This window comes from Protopterus annectens, chromosome 9.part0 (genome assembly GCF_019279795.1).
Source record: "Protopterus annectens isolate FY-2018-M chromosome 9.part0, PAN1.0, whole genome shotgun sequence".
Classification (NCBI taxonomy): domain Eukaryota; kingdom Metazoa; phylum Chordata; order Ceratodontiformes; family Protopteridae; genus Protopterus; species Protopterus annectens.
In genome coordinates this window covers 1,584,971,232-1,584,987,963 of record NC_056743.1, presented here as the reverse complement: position 1 = coordinate 1,584,987,963, position 16,732 = coordinate 1,584,971,232, and positions in this window count along the sequence as shown.

Genomic DNA, 16,732 nt, shown 5'->3' with positions numbered 1-16,732 from the left:
GGTTTTAGAGGCATTTAGTGCTAGGTGATTTTCTTTCATCCATTGTTCAGTGATTGAGAATGCATCTTGAGTAAGCTTTTGCAGCATGGAGATGGATGTGGCAGAACAGATAATAGTTGAATCACCTGCATATTGAATGATATTTGAGGAAGGGATAGAATTGCGGAAGTCATTTATGAATATATTAAAGAGGAGAGGACCTAGTATGGAACCTTGGGTTACTCCAGTTGCGGTATTAAGGAAAGAGGAGGTGGCCTTTTTCCATTTTACTGATTGATATCTGTTAGATAAGTAACTAGAGAACCAGTTTAAAGAGGAAGAAGCTAGGTTGAGTTGAGAGAGTTTAGTTAGAAGACGTTTGTGAGAGATAGTGTCAAAGGCCTTAGAGAGGTCAAGGAGGAGGGTCGAAACAATATGACTGGAGTCTCGGGCCTTATTTACAGTTTCTAGGAAGGAGAGGAGGGCTGTCATAGTGCTATGATCAGGTCTAAAACCATGCTGTGTTGGAGTTAGTAGGTGATTGTCTAAGAGATATGGTAGGAGTTGTAGTTGGACACACTTTTCTAGGAGTTTTGAAATGGGAGATAGGATAGCGATGGGACAGAAATTAGTGGTATTGTTGTTATTACCACCTTTATGTAAGGGTATGATAAAAGCCTTTTTCCATATTTGGGGTACTATGCTTTCTTGGATAGAGCGGTTGATTAGAATACTAATGGGGTAGGCAATGGCTTCTGCTGCTATGCTAAGAAAGTATGAAGGGATGTTATCTGGGGCATTAGAGCATGGCTTCAGTTCCTGAAGGAGCTTTTTTATGGTAGATGTGGGTATAGGTTTAAATGAGAAAGGAGAGGAAGGGGAAGAGAGGGCATTAGAGGATGGTGATAATGGAGAGGAAGAGAGTGTAGTAGAAGGAGTGGAGGTAAAAGTGTTAGTAGGGGAAGGTGAGGGTGAAGTGGAGGGAGTGGTGTTGTTAGAGAATGTCCAGGTTAGTTTAGAAATAGAGTTAATGACAAACGAGTTAAATCGTGTGGCCAAGTCTATGTCTGCAGCATTGGGGTCAGGGCTAGGGTTGTCTATTTTGCCAGGATTGCTAAGGGTAGAGATTCCTTTCCAGAATTTCTGAGGGTTAGTTTTATTGCTGTTTTGGAGTATGGAGAAGTAATTTTGTCGGTCTGTGATAATAAGCTTTTTTACTTTATTTCTAAGTATTCTGTATTCGTTTTGAGTGATGGCGGACCTATTTTTCTGATAAAGTGCCCAGACTTTATCTCTTTGTCGCATGGTTGCTAGTGTAGTTTTGGTTAGCCAAGGGGCAGTTTTGATTTTTATTCTCTTAGTCCGTAAAGGAGCATGGTGGTCTAGAAGGTTTAAGAAAGTTGAGTTGAAGTGGGCAACAGCATTATCTAGAGGTAGAGTTTTTCGAATGTTCCAATTTATTGCTTTTAGGGAGTCAGTAAAGGCTATAGGGTTGAAGTTTTTTTGATTGCGAGTAGTAATATAATTATGTATTTGGTGTAGAGGTGAAGGCAGTCGATATGTGAATGTGGGTAGGTGGTCACTAAGAGGGTCTGGAGGTATGCCACTATCAGGGAAATAATGAGGGTGAAAGACTAAAATCCAGTCTAAAATGCTATCACTGGTGAAGTTTTTTGAGGGGTGGGTTGTGGAGTTAATTAGCTGTGAGAAGTTATAAAGGTTGATGTTAAGTGGGTTTGTGGGAGACTGAATGGAGGACCAATTAATATTCATGTCTCCCAGAATTATTATTTCATTACTAATATTGGTGGAGAGCCAGAAGAGGATGTCCTCGAGTGCAGTAATATTGTCACCAGGGGGGGATGCAGAGAGAGGCTATACATATGTGCTTGTGTATATTAATCTGGAATAGTGCTAGGAGTAGTTCAGCATTATTGAAGTGGGGAATAGGTTTGTTATATGGAGTAACTGATAAGGAGGATGAGTATAGGAGAGCTACTCCACCTCCTTTTTTACTGGTTCTGTCTTTTCTTATGATTGAATAGTTGGGTGGTGTTATTTCAGAGTCTTTTATATGGGGTTTTAACCAAATTTCAGAGATTTCAGAGAGGATATCAGGTTTATTATGTATAAGCCAGGAATGGAGGTTTGGGATTTTGTTCACTATGCTTTGGGAGTTTAGAGAGGTGAATAGTATGGACTTGTCTGTAGTGGATGAGGTGGAGGGGCCAGGATTAGGGTTAATATCTCCTGATAATAGTGTGGTAATTAGAAATAAGATTGGGTTGGAGAGGTGTTTGGACTGCTTAGAGTATGGGTTAGGCTTTATTATGATGATGAAGGATTTGTTAGTTGCTATGGTGGTAGAATGTTTGTGAGGGGTGATAAGTTTATAAGGAAAGAGTAGTTGGTTATTTATATCATATATATAGGGAGATATTATGATGTGTGAGTTTGAGGGAGGTGAGTTGAGATGGTTGGTTACGTGGAAGGATTGTGAGTGGTTAGTATGATTAGGCTGGGTGAGGTAGTAGATATAGGATATATTGAGGAGAAGTAACAGCAGAGTGGAGAAGGATGAGGTTTTGAAATCATAATGAAGATGGATGTTAAAGATGGCTGTTAAGAGTTGGTAAGTAGTTGCCGGGTAAACTAAAGGTGCAAGCGTGTATATATATATATAAAGGTATAGTTAATCCTTTAGTTATTATGAGGGACTGGAGAGTAGAGTAATAATTGTGTATGTGTAGGGTTTGGGAGTGGGTGTTGACTGAGAAATGGAGACTAATTGGCCAGGTAAGGTGTTCTAGGTGTATTGAGTGATGGTTGGTATGGGTGGGATAAGTGAGTGGGTGTTGACAGAGATGTGGAGACTAATTGGCTAGGTAGTTTAGTGGGTGTGGGTAATAAGGTATTAATGTAGAGGTCCTGGGGCCGTGTGGGAATTGGGGGCAGAGTAGGGGAGCGGAGTGAGCCCGCAGGGTGAACGGAACGGGTATAGCCAAGGAAGGCAGGATTAGAGTGAGAACCTATCAGTGGAGTGTTGGTTGGAGAAGGTAAGTACAGGGGACAAGGATTTAGTGGGATAGAGTGGTAAAAGAATTCAAAAAGAGAGAGAAACAGAGAAATTAGAACTTGTAGAGAATACAAGAAAGTAAGGTAAGAGGTGTGGGAAGTCAAGAGTAGTGGGGAGAGGGTGCCATCTAGTGGACTAATGCTAAAAGTGCACCTGTGATTCAACCAGGGTAATTCCCTAAACTAAAAATGTTGAGGAGAGAAGGGAGCTTATATGACTAAGGGAGCTAGAAGAGGGACGAGTATGGGGGGAACAGAGTTAAGAAGGGTTTGGCTGCTGGCTTTCCTGGCAAGGAGCGTACTGAAAACCTAGCAAGGTTTTAGATAAAATGGTATTACAGAGGTTTAGCAGCAGTTGCACATACATCCTTAGTTCCTTCTAGGTGAAGTTCAATTCCGATAAAGGGGCTGAGGCAGCAGAGCTTGTATTATATTACTTTAGGTGTGGGGGCAATGCAGGGCAAGGAAGTTCCTTAGTTCCTTCTAGGTGAAGCTTAGTTCAATTCCCATAAAGGGGCTGAGGCAGCAGAGCTTGTATTATATTACTTTAGGTGTGGGTGTCCAAACCAGGTGTAGTCAGAGGGCAATGCAGGGCAAGGAAGTTCCTTAGTTCCTTCTAGGTGAAGCTTAGTTCAATTCCCATAAAGGGGCTGAGGCAGCAGAGCTTGTATTATATTATATTATATTATTATATTAGATTGGTTAAAGTAGAATCTGAGCAGAACACAGCTCTTTGAAATGGTCTTTTGACGGAGGAAACTTGCTGTCTCACACAAACAGCAAGATTTTGACTTTCCAAGCATGTTCATCCAGGCAAATTCAAACATAAAGCCCAACAAATACAAAATAAACCTAGGGGAAACGGAGTTCTCTGCAGAGCTCCTCTCAAATTATCCCACTTAAGTAGTGAAAGAAGTGGGTGTTCTGTTAGTTCCAGCAGCACACGAATATTCTTCTTGGAGGACATTGAAATTAGAACTGAAATAGGCAATATAATGTTTGCCAAAAAAGTCAGGAAGGCAGTGTTATCCTGCTAGTATGTAAAGAGTTTGGGACTTCACTCTTCAACCCCCTCCCCCGCAGCTTATACTTACATTTTCCTCTGAGATCACACCAATACCACAGAAAGGAATTATTCCGCTACAGTTCATACAATTGCTCTCACACAAGATCGACCATTTAAAGCACTTGATCTGAGCCATATTTGAGCAAACTCAATCAGCTATCAAGATTAAACACAGCTTGCTGAAACACCATGCTCTTTTTTGTATATCCCACTTGCAGTATCATAGCAGAGGAACATGTCATCCACATAAGATATTCTATGTCACTGCTCTGATCTAGTTTTTGGCTAAAACAGGATTATCTTTATTCAGATCTTTCAGCAGGATAAGAATATAAAGGTAGAACAGGGTACATGGGTATCTAGAAGCATCACAGTCTCATTCAGTGTCATGAGGTGCTCTTAGTGTACGTTTCCCAAAGCCATCACAACTTATCTGCAGCCATATCTGTTGATATAGAGCTGATATCTTCTGAACAAGGAAGACAGATCCCAAATTTGTGTACATTCCTCCATGACATGACCTTATTCATCCTATCAAATTCAAAGAAAAAAGCCTCAAGCAATATAAACTCTTGCCTGCTATAGTTCCATATATTTCCCTTATGGCAGTAGCTCCAACTCTGTCCTGACTGCTTATTGTCTCTCTGTCATTCTTAAATAATCCATTCTAAAGTCTTCAATGAAATATCCAACAGAACTATAAGTGTATAATTTTCAGATGACCCTATCTTTATTTTTGAAAACTGGCATTAATGTTCCCCTTCCACCTAACAGGAAATGTGTTATCCTCCAATGTTTTATTATGTAATGTAATCAGTAGAAGATGTCATTTCACCACAAAGATATATTTTTAGTCTGATGTTGTTATAGACAAGTGCTTTGTTTTATGCTATCAAGACCACTTATTCCCCTTATGACAAGACCATAACTGTCTTATATGGGCAATCTGTAACTATTTCATCAACATATAGGCAAGCATGCAACCTCTTCCAACTTGTGGAGCCGGTATCTTCTGTTTTTGGTTTATGATCACCTCAGGCTGTCATCTTTCAAATTGTTCTCAGTTTATCTATGTGAAGCAGTACAAATTTCATCTTAGATCTCAAGTCTCAAGCCTAAGTATTGAATCCTTTTCTTCTCCCTCATCAGTTTTCCATATTCCTTTTCTGATATGAGGGGAACATCCCAACTATCCCTATTATTCAGCTCTTTGACTCGCTTGAGAGTCTTATTTGTCTTCATTTTAGCATTTTTATATTCCACATCAGAATAGATGTTGTTGTTCGGTCATCTCTGAAGTTTAGCTGTATGTCATGCATGACATATAGGCAACATTCCAAATTTAAATTTGTTTAGGTGCGCTAGTTGTCTTTCAGTTACCTCAGAGGATTTGTCTAATAAATTTCTTAGTAAGAGACACAAGCACTTTGTAGTGAATTGTGCTTAATTGTGCCATCACAGTATTACTGAATGAAAAAAAAAACAGGCACCATAGTTTACTTGACAGATCAGTGTTCTCCCTCTCTGTTTCTCATCATTATGATGCATATAAGACCAAGAAAAAACAGGAGATGCAAAAAGCACCACATCATATTTACAGTATTTTTAATACCAATTTCTCACAGTTTTACAGGAAACATGTTTAGGAGGCTGCAGCTGAATGATACCTTTAACATTGCTCTACGCATATACTATACAAGACGTGTCCTGTCAGTCATGCTGTTGTCAGACTACCCATAATCCTCTGCATACACTTTCACTGAGATACATAAGGTTAGAGATAGCTGTCCAACCTGAAATGCAAAGAACACCCTTTTTCTATGCATGCCATACAGCTAAGTCATACCTGAAGATACTAACTAATTACAACTGATCATTAATTTCTCTAAACCATTGAAACACTCCTACACTCTTACTGCTTGCACTTTTTTGAGGCCCACTACCTGTCATTACACCCACGTTAGGATATTTCAACAGTCACATCTCAGCACATTACAGATACAACAAAACTTCTTATGCAGACACGTACACACACACACACACACACACACACACACACACACACACACACACACACACACACACACACACACACACACACACACACACATCCCCCACCCTCTGAGATTCATCCAAGTCCAGCCTTCTTCCTATTATCTCTAAGGTATTCCTGACAACAATTACATCTCTTAACAAATTTACTGCTGCTCCCCAACAAAGCTCCACTTTACACAACTCCTCCTCCTCTACTTCTTAGATATAGCAGATTATTCACTTAAAACCTTCCTCACACAACTTTCAACTTCTTTCCTCTCCCAGCCTCACATGTATTCCCTTCTGACCTATATATAGTTCCCCTACTACCCTACTCTTCTTGGTGTCCATATCTCAGTAAAATTTGCATGCCTTTAATAGGTTTCATTGTTTTGTAGAAGATTAATTATGCTGTACAAAAACAGTATTTTTTAACTAGCACTCAGTGTGGTACAGTATTCATTATGGAGTATCAATGCCTTTACTAGTCTCTGTACTCCTACTGTAAGAAGATTAGCAACTTAATGCCCATCCTGCATTTATTAATTTTACAGCCATTTTTGTATATTTAATTGTTTTGCTCTTTTCATAATGTAAATTACTGTGTAACTAACTTATTGTATCCTTTAACCCCAGGTTGAGCCTGAAAATGGTCCAGTGTCCTACCCATGTCAGTAATCATCTAATGCCCTAGGCAGACTACTTTTTTACACATCCGGGGCTTTAACGGATGCACAAACCAGGTATGAGCAAATTGTGAAATAAATGTAGGCCATAAATGTAGATTGCCAAAAATGTCATGATTATGTATGTGGGAAGCTTATTCAGACTGAGGCAGATTACAAAACCATACAAAGCATCTTCAGAGAATCATTATACAAAACACCAGCTAATTAAGGTGTAGACGGAAAGATGGTGGGCTGGGTGGTGAATTAAAGGGGAAACAAGGCTAAGGTGTTGATGTGGGCAATTAAAAAAACAAAGGAGGAAAACTCACTAGGGGATACAGTCAAGGGAGGATCACATTATAAAAAAGAGTGCTGAAATAAGAAACATTTTCAGAGAGTACTATATGGACATGTCTATCAGTAAAACTATGATGGAAGGGGGGTAGTGTTTAGAAGGGGAAGTATTGCATGAGGGGATGTGGGAAGGACTGAACAAATGAATAGTTAGAGTGCATGTAACAGAGGCTATAAGGCATCTTAGAAGTGGAAAGGTGGCTAGCCCATATGGCTTCCTGACAGATTTTCATAAGTGAGTGAGATAACAGGTGACAGATACTTTGGTAAAAGTATTGAATGAGATCCTGGAAGGAAGAAAGATAACAGCAATGATAGAAAAGGCCAATGTCATAATTTTATATAAAAATAAAGGCAGCCTGGAGGACGTATGGAATTATAGTCCAATACCATTGTGTAAAATGGATGTGAAACTCTTGGTAAGAGTTTTAAAATCAAGAACAGAAAGCTTATTACCAGGAACAATAAAACTACACGTAGGCTTTGTAAAAGGGAAGTCATCAGTAAATTTCTGATGCATATTATTAAACTTTTTGGGATGGACTGAAATAGCTGGTGAAAGAAAGAAACAATTGGTTTTGATGGATATACAAAATGCTTTTGACTGTGCGTCCTGGAAATTTATGCATAAGGTAATACAGCAGGTAGTGGGAATGGGAGATAGGCTCAGGGAGTGGCTGACCTCTACAGGCCCCCCTGGATGAAATTAGTTATAAATGGGGGATTGCCATACAAAATAAAAATGGGACGGGTACTTGCGAGTGATGCCCCTTGTCACCAGGATTATTCCTTATGGTAAATGAATGCTTGACACAGTGAGTTAAGGAAGCATGGGGGGAGCATGAAGGCAAGGGTAATAAACATAATATCCTCTTGTTTGCAGATGGCTGATTGCTGACATTAAAAGATATAGAAAACATGTTCCATACATTTAAATTTTCAGGGCATTTGTGTGTGAAGCAGGATTAAAATATCATCCAGAAAAATCAGTAGTAATAAGAATGGGGAGTAAGGAAGGAGGAGCAGTAGAACTGAAAGAAAAAAAAACAGAGAGGAGAGAAGGATTTGAGCTTGAAGGTTTTTCAAGAAGTATAACAGATCAGGAGGAGAAACTGTGAGGAACTGAGGGGGAGGATAGGCATAATGTCGGATAAGTGGGTGGGATAGTTTGTATGTTGGAGGAGGGATTAGTCTAGTGAGATACATGATTTTACTGCATGTAATTTATATGCTTAGACATTTTCAAATAAAACCTCAGGCGCATACCTCTCAACCTCTTAGAGCAAGAAATCTTGACCAAGCCATAAATAAAAGTGGAAACCAAAAAAATATATCCAACATTCTTAGACGAAAAAGACAAACAAACTAAAATAACATAATGAATCACCCAAAACAGCGTTTAATCAGAACCACATTACACAGTAAATAAAAGTGGGACAAAGGCCCCAAAATAGGGACAATTTTTAAATATTGTTCTTACAAACTTAGAAAGTTGATAGAATAACAGGTTTTGCATTAGCATAGATTTTCTGAAGGGTGTAAACTCTGACTCTCAAATGTCTGTCATTATTTTCTAACGTCATTCTTTAATGATTTGCCACAAATTTTCCAGAAAACCACAATTTTATGAAAAACAGATCAAAAATATGAGGCAAAAATCTGGATATTCTGCAATAACCTGAACAGTTGATTGGTATGCCCAGGAGGTTTAAATAGGGAAGATTCAGCAGGTTTGTGACAGGTTTATATGGAGTGGAAAAAGAAGACACATAGCAAATGGTAGTTTGTGATTGGATAGAAAGTTAAGAGGATGGGGACCACCAGATTTCAAAAGATCTGTAACAGTGATAAATCTCTCTTAAAGATTAAGGGGATGAGAGATGAAATGAGAATAATGGATTTGGTGGGAAGATGGATATAAAGAGAAATGTACAGGTGTATATCAAGAAATCTAATAAGGGAAGGACAAGGTAGCGAAGAGTTTTCTTAGAATAAAATCTATAAAAAGTATATGGATGGAAAGGTGATTAGGTACTTTCTGGTAGAGAAAGCCAGAAGAAACAGAAAGGAGACTAGCAGAGTGAAATAGGAAAGGCATTACTGTAGTGAAGGACTTGAAAGGAGAAGTAAGTGGAGGTTAGACCTCTTTTGAAGAAATTTAGCAAGAAGTTGGGGAATGAGAAGGGGATGGCTATTTCACAGAGGACTTCTTTCGAAACTTGATAGAGAAGATTGTGGTAGGGTTGGAAAGGAAGGATTTAAGATGAAAGGTAAATGGAAAGATAAAGGCAGAAGCCAAAGGAAATGAGAAAAAATACTAATAGGTTGAGAAAAGATGAAGAAAGCTAGAGTAACAAGAATATTCAAGAGATGAGGAGAAACCCACATGGCAATGGAGATGTTGACAAAAGAATTGATAAAAGAGCCTATGGAGTGGGAGGAAGACTGTCTCTCTGGGAGGAAGGGTTGTGTGTGATGAGATTCTTGAATAGGGAGGGTCCAGTTTTAAAAGTTTATGTCAGTCAGATTAGTGCACAGATAGTACAGAATTCCATTTGTTGTTGTTGTGTCTTTTGGCTTTTCCCAGTTAGGGGTTGCCACAGCAGAACTCCGGCCCGCTAATGATTGACAGTAGATTTTTACATAGCGATGAGCAAAGCAGCACGCTTCAAAACAAAGCACAAATCCAAAAAGAAGAAATCCAAAAAGAAACAATGGCAGAATAGCACAAAAACGAAGTTTAATTCACGAAGTAAAATCCACAAGATAAAATCCAATAAAACACACGAAAACACGCTGTAATTACGCTGTTGTAGAACCACAAGTGAGCGCTTTCATCTCCAAAGGAAATTTCTTCAGACTAATGGTTACAACACACTGCTTCATTTAAATACTATTAGCAATCAATAAGGTGCTTCAATTAAGCAATCAGATTAAAAGTTATCAGTTTAAAATGTGTTTGAACTACAACATTCTTAAACTATTCTGTATACCTGAAAACTAACCTAATGTTTAAAACCTTTCCTTTTTAAATACATAATGAATTCCTCTCTATTGTTTAACCCTGGCGGAAAACACGCATTTAATCTCACTTGCCAGCAGTATTCAAGCCACCCCAATTCTTCTTCAATATTTATCTTTGTAACATTGGGATGGATAAAATCTATAACTAAACATTTGAAATTAGTCTTACATTTACTTTCTAAATAATGTTTTGACATCTCCTTTGCCTATGGCATATTGATGTTCATAAATTCTTCTATACAATTCCCTTCCTGTTCTACCAACATAAAATGAGTTGCAATCTAAACATATTATTAAATAGACAACATTTTTGGACTTACAAGTAAATCTGCCTGGAACATATATCTTAGTTTTGCCCACAAAAATCTCATGCCTATCTGTATATAAATAACTACAATAGTTACAATTAAAAAATTTATACATTCCTTTTCTTTCTTCTACTACTCTACTTTTATTTAATTTTCCTTGAAAAAATCTTTAACATTTTTTGCTCTTTTTTGCACAAACTTAGGTTTATCGCCTAACTTCTGTAATAAATTAATATTGGTTTTAAAAATTCCCCAATTTTTTCTTACTATATTTTTGATGATATAAGAATCAATACTGCCAAAGCAGTGGTAAAATCTGCTGAAGATATTCTACTCAACTTCTTTTTCTCATTTTTATTTCTGTTTACAATTTCTTCTGTCATAACTTCCTTAATCATTTCTTGGGGATAACCTCTATTTAACATCCTTTCACAGAAGTTATCAGCTTCTAGATGAAAAATTTCACTATCATCTGTTAGATTACTTATTCTCTTTATTTGTCCTTTGACAATATTCTGTTTAGTTTTTTTTTGGATGTAAATTTGAATAATGTAAATACATATTATTTTGAAATTCTTTTTTATATATTTTTGACACTAATTTTCCATCTTTTTATATATAGTGAGATCTAAAAAATTTATATTTTCAGTATTGATATTATATGAAAACTTAATATAAGAACAGACATTATCAATATATTTCAAAAACAAATTTAATTCTTTGACCGTCCCACTCCAAATAATCAGAATATTGTCAATAAATCTTAACATTTTGATGATATTTTTCACAAAAAACTGCTACTTTCTAATATATTTGCTGTTTCCCAGCCTTGCATGAATAAATTAGCATAGCTAGGTGCTAAGGCTGCACCCATAGCTACCCCATTGACTTGGACAAACAATTCATCATAGAATTCTAAATAATTATAACTTAATACTAAATCTATCATTTCCATTAGCAGACTTATAGTATTTATAGAAAATTCTCTTGATTTCAACAGTTCCATTCTAACCATCTCCATACCTTCCTTATTAGGAATCATAGTATAGAGAGAATTTATACCCAATGTTACAAGTATATCAGATTCTGAGACCTTAATATTGTTAAGTTTTGCCATGCAGTCATAACTGTCCTTTATATAACTGACTCCCTTCGGAACTACTTTCTGTAAATGTTTACCTACAAAAATAGACATCCCTTCTAATTTACTATTTTTGCTAGCAACTATTGGTCTTAAAGGGGGAGAATCTATGTTTTTATGGGTTTTTGGTATTCCAAAGATCCTACTAATCAACGGGTTATTATTAGTTATGTTCCTTTTCATTTTTTCATCGATTCTACCTGCATAGAACCATTCTACTATACATGATTCTATAAGTAAAAAAACTTTCTTAATTTCAGACATATTTACTGACTTATAAAAATTAGAGTCTGATAACATTTCTTTCATCTTTCCTTCATAATCTTTCCTATCCATTAAAACCATTGCTCCCCCTTTATCAGCTTTTAAGACAAGTATATTCTCGTCTTTAAGTAGGACATCTAAACATTTTTTCTCTTTTTTTGTCAGATTATAGTATTTGTATTTTGTATCTTCTTCTAACATTTCTAACATCTGTAGTTCACATATATTAAGAAACATTTCCAATTCTTTACATAAAGGTGAATTATAACAACTAGGTTTGTAGAAGTCACAATTATTAGGTTTCTGACTTCCTAACAATACTTTGAAATTTAATTTTCACACATAGTCTCTTAATTCATTAATCATGATGAGTTTGTTGGCCCTTTGTGCTGGGGCAAAATTCCATCCCTTACTTAGTACACAGCAATCATCATAAGAAATATTTTTACTGCACAAATTGATAATTTTAAAGTTAACATTTTTTAAGTCTTCCATTGCTTCCGCTGGTAATTCCAATTCTTCTTTGGATATTTGTTGCCCCAGTTTTTGTGGCTGTTGTTTACTATGATAGTTTTTATCACTATAACTGTCTGCTGTGACTTGGGCCCAAGTTCTTTTTTGATTGTCAATTCTCTGATATACTTCGATAATCTGTTTGTTGTCTTCCTTGGTCGATCCTTTAGACACTGTTTCTTGGTTACTCATTTTAGTTCTACGCATGTCTTTAATTTTAGGCCTTACTGCTGGTTCACTTAAGTTAAATGATGAACTATGTCAAAGAAAAACAAAAAAATTTCAAAGGGACAAAAATGAATATGTGAATGGAATAGCCACAGCTTATGGACTTTGATTGGAAACAAGTGTCAACAATAATGTCTCAAAACAGCAAGAGATAAATTTGGTTAATGTAGATGAAGAAATAAGTACAGTAAGAAGGTCTGAAAGACTTGGCAACAAAAATAATGTAGTAACAGTGGCTGAAATCTACCATATTCCCTTGGGGGAAAGTAAACAAAATTCAATTGAACCAGCAGTAAGGCCTAAAATTAAAGACATGAGTAGAACTAAAATGAGTAACCAAGAAACAGTGTCTAAAGGATCAACCAAGGAAGACAACAAACAGATTATCGAAGTATATCAGAGAATTGACAATCAAAAAAGAACTTGGGCCCAAGTCACAGCAGACAGTTATAGTGATAAAAACTATCATAGTAAACAACAGCCACAAAAAAACTGGGGGGGGGGGGGCAACAAATATCCAAAGAAGAATTGGAATTACCAGCGGAAGCAATGGAAGACTTAAAAAATGTTAACTTTAAAATTATCAATTTGTGCAGTAAAAATATTTCTTATGATGATTGCTGTGTACTAAGTAAGGGATGGAATTTTGCCCCAGCACAAAGGGCCAACAAACTCATCATGATTAATGAATTAAGAGACTATGTGTGAAAATTAAATTTCAAAGTATTGTTAGGAAGTCAGAAACCTAATAATTGTGACTTCTACAAACCTAGTTGTTATAATTCACCTTTATGTAAAGAATTGGAAATGTTTCTTAATATATGTGAACTACAGATGTTAGAAATGTTAGAAGAAGATACAAAATACAAATACTATAATCTGACAAAAAAGAGAAAAAATGTTTAGATGTCCTACTTAAAGACGAGAATATACTTGTCTTAAAAGCTGATAAAGGGGGAGCAATGGTTTTAATGGATAGGAAAGATTATGAAGGAAAGATGAAAGAAATGTTATCAGACTCTAATTTTTATAAGTCAGTAAATATGTCTGAAATTAAGAAAGGTTTTTTACTTATAGAATGATGTATAGTAGAATGGTTCTATGCAGGTAGAATCGATGAAAAAATGAAAAGGAACATAACTAATAATAACCCGTTGATTAGTAGGATCTTTGGAATACCAAAAACCCATAAAAACATAGATTCTCCCCCTTTAAGACCAATAGTTGCTAGCAAAAATAGTAAATTAGAAGGGATGTCTATTTTTGTAGATAAACATTTACAGAAAGTAGTTCCGAAGGGAGTCACTTATATAAAGGACAGTTATGACTGCATGGCAAAACTTAACAATATTAAGGTCTCAGAATCTGATATACTTGTAACATTGGGTATAAATTCTCTCTATACTATGATTCCTAATAAGGAAGGTATGGAGATGGTTAGAATGGAACTGTTCAAATCAAGAGAATTTTCTATAGATACTATTAGTCTGCTAATGGAAATGATAGATTTAGTATTAAGTTATAATGATTTAGAATTCTATGATGAATTGTTTGTCCAAGTCAATGGGGTAGCTATGGGTGCAGCCTTAGCACCTAGCTATGCTAATTTATTCATGCAAGGCTGGGAAACAGCAAATATATTAGAAAGTAGGTTTGTGAAAAATATCATCAAAATGTTAAGATTTATTGACGATATTCTGATTATTTGGAGTAGGATGGTCGAAGAATTAAATTTGTTTTTGAAATATATTGATAATGTCTGTTTTTATATTAAGTTTTCATATAATATCAATACCGAAAATATTAATTTTTTAGATCTCACTATATATAAAAAAGATGGAAAATTAGTGTCAAAAATATATAAAAAAGAATTTCAAAATAATATGTATTTACATTATTCAAGTTTACAACCAAAACAAACTAAACAGAATATTGTCAAAGGACAAATAAAGAGAATAAGTAATCTAACAGATGATAATGAAATTTAGCTGATAACTTCTGTGAAAGGATGTTAAATAGAGGTTATCCCCAAGAAATGATTAAGGAAGTTATGACAGAAGAAATTGTAAACAGAAATAAAAATGAGAAAAATAAGTTGAAAAGAATATCTTCAGCAGATTTTACCACTGCTTTGGCAGTGCGAAATAGTACTGATTCTTATGTCATCAAAAATATAGTAAGAAAAAATCGGGGAATTTTTAAAACCAATATTAATTTATCACAGAAGTTAGGCGATAAACCTAAGTTTGTGCAAAAAAGAGCAAAAAATTTTAAAGATTTTTTTCAAGGAAAATTAAATAAAAGTAGAGTAGTAGAAGAAAGAAAAGGAATGTATAAATGTTTTAATTGTAACTATTGTAGTTATTTATATACAGATAGGCATGAGATTTTTGTGGGCAAAACTAAGATATATGTTCCAGGCAGATTTACTTGTAAGTCCAAAAATGTTGTCTATCTAATAATATGTTTAGATTGCAACTCATTTTATGTTGATAGAACAGGAAGGGAATTGTATAGAAGAATTTATGAACATCAATATGCCATAGGCAAAGGAGATGTCAAAAATGCTTTGGCAAAACATTATTTAGAAAGTAAATGTAAGACTAATTTCAAATGTTTAGTTATAGATTTTATCCATCCCAATGTTACAAAGATAAATATTGAAAAAGAATTGGGGTGGCTTGAATACTGCTGGCAAGTGAGGTTAAATGCGTGTTTTCCGCCAGGGTTAAACAATAGAGAGGAATTCATTATGTATTTAAAAAGGAAAGGTTTTAAACATTAGGTTAGTTTTCAGGTATACAGAATAGTTTAAGAATGTTGTAGTTCAAACACATTTTAAACTGATAACTTTTAATCTGATTGCTTAATTGAAGCACCTTATTAATTGCTAAGAGTATTTAAATGAAACAGTGTGTTGTAACCATTAGTCTGAAGAAATCTCCCTTTGGAGATGAAAGCGCTCACTTGTGGTTCTACAACAGCATAATTACAGTGTGTTTTCATGTGTTTTATCTTGTGGATTTTACTTCGTGAATTAAACTTCGTTTTTGTGCTATTCTGCCATCGTTTCTTTTTGGATTTCTTCTTTTTGGATTAGTAGATTTTTACATGCCTAGTTGCCGGCCCTGATGCACAACCTTCAACGAAGGTACGCCCATTCATGCATGTCTCCACACAGAAGACGCTGTAGCTGAGATTCGAACAGGACAATGTCTTACTGTGAGGCGACAACGCTACCGCAGCACCACCACTGCAGAATTCCAGTAAGGGTACAAAAGGAAGGGCAGGTTGGAATGTCATGCTGCTGGTGGTATGATATTACAAATGCAGAGCACCCATATATGGTAGGTGTGTGAGGAAATTATACAGCTATCAGAAATGGAGAGGAGAATCAGGAGTGAAATACTTTGGAGGATATTCAAGACTCATGGCAGTTCTGTATGTCTGAAGTTGACACCTCAAGTAAGAAGTGGCTTAAAGATGAGATTTTGGAATTGCAGCTAGAAGTGTGGGACATTAGGAGGAAGATAGCAAGAGCATGGGAAGACAGGAATGTAGCAGAATACACAAAAGGGAGGGTGAAATGGACAAATAAGATGGCACTAGGGAATAAAGTAGATGTTTAGATGATGTAAGAAATGGAAAGGATGGAGAGCATAAACAAGGCATAGAGGAAGTGAAAAATGGGGAAAGAAAAACGATAGTGATCACAAACAGAGAGAATTGTAAGGAGTAAGTTGTAGATGCATGAAACAAGGAAAGTACAATAAAATGAACACCGACTGTTCATAAAAAATGTTTGAAAAGTGAGATGGAGGGCTGTGACAAGTGGCAAGAGGACTTGGAAAGATTGTAGTAGAAGTTAAAAGGATGGCTAATGAAGAAGACTGTTTTATTAAATGATCCAGTAGAAATTATGTTATTAATGCAGTACAGCTAATGTCTTGTATAAGTTTTATATGTCTTGCTTATGAAAACTATGATATCATAATGTGAGAGTACTGATATGCATTGAAAAAAGTGTTAAACTGTAAAAAAAAAAAACAAGATAAAAAATGTATACAAAGAAGCAACT